The following is a 1,350-nucleotide window of genomic DNA, read 5'->3' as shown; positions in this document are numbered from 1 at the left end:
GTGAGTCGTACCTGTGGACTGGAACACTCCGGGGTTACAGTCGCAGTAACGCGCTGCGAACGCCTCCATCATCCGGTCGATCTTCTGGGCTTCACCTGGGAGCCGGAAGCTCCACAGAAACTGCCTGACAACAGATTTATTCAAACACATCAAAAGAAGCCAACGCTGGTAAAAAATGAGAATTATTTATGCTGAGAAAAACAGAATAAAGTTAAATAAACTGAATATTTAATCTGATTGTCACCAACCTCAGCGCCTGGACCAGATTCAGGTCGGAGAACTCGTGCAGAGCCACGAACGCCTTCAGGACCTTCAGGTGCATTTCCTCCCTGTGTGACATTCAGGAAGCAGACTGAGACCAGGAGCAGAGAAAACTACCAAACCCATTCACTTCGTTTAGGATTTGAGAAAAACTCAACAACGTAGAGGATTAAAATTCAGACTACAGTATTTCAAACTGAAAGGAACAACTTGTGGGCGGGTCCAGGGGGCGTGGCTAAATGCAGCTGCGGTAACTCCGCCCATTTTTGGTCCTGCCCCCAAAAGTTTCCTGTCCTCTCATTGGTGCTTTAAAGTTTGTAAAAACTAGGAAATGTAACAATTGAATATTGATGCTATGCTAACGATGCCTTCAAGAAAAATGGAAAAGCAGAATAACAACAACATAAGCATAACTAATATTAGTAAAACACATTAAACAGTTCCAGACTGTTTGCCTGTTTGTCCAGAACAAATTCAAATAAAATTTAAGAATTTAATTTTAATGGCAAAGTATAAATAAGATTGTAGGACAAGATAAATTAACCATAACTTCGTACAAACTGGAGTTTCTGAAGGAAAACGTCAAAATCAAAAAGATTCAACAGGCAGTTAAATTATGCTTTTCAGATTTTATTATATTGTTTCATTTGAATTTCTGAATATTTTCCCTTATTTTTTCCTTTAAATTTATTTATAAATACCGTGGCTAACTTTATATTAGACATTTTAATTAGTTTACTGTACTTTATTTTTTTTACATATTTGAGCTTATTTCATTATGTATCAAATATTTTTTATTCATCATTCTATTTTTATTAAATAACATTTTTATTAGTTTAGTTAGGTTTCTTTTCTTTGATTCCTTCCCCTTTAAATTTCTATTTTACTTTCTAAGTCGTGATAATCTACAGTCAAATATTTGTTTTTTGCAAAATATAACTATATTTCTAGGCAGAATAAAACGGTTTATTGTGTGTTTTTACTTTGACTGTGCAGCACTTTGGTTTTGAAGGTTTAATAAATAAAACTGGATTGGATTGGTTCATGCAGCTGTCCTCCAGTCCCTGTGACCTTCCTGTTCTAAACTTC

General features: G+C 35.6%; 1 pseudogene; it reads right to left on the bottom strand.

The window, feature by feature from the left end:
- LOC103469501 (cytohesin-2-like) overlaps window positions 1-1,350 on the bottom strand; it is a 15,092-nt pseudogene that overhangs the window by 5,317 nt on the left and 8,425 nt on the right.

This window comes from Poecilia reticulata, linkage group LG8, assembly GCF_000633615.1.
Source record: "Poecilia reticulata strain Guanapo linkage group LG8, Guppy_female_1.0+MT, whole genome shotgun sequence".
In the NCBI taxonomy this organism is placed as follows: domain Eukaryota; kingdom Metazoa; phylum Chordata; class Actinopteri; order Cyprinodontiformes; family Poeciliidae; genus Poecilia; species Poecilia reticulata.
Note: the sequence above shows the minus strand (reverse complement) of the source record. Positions and strands in the feature narration are given on the sequence as shown.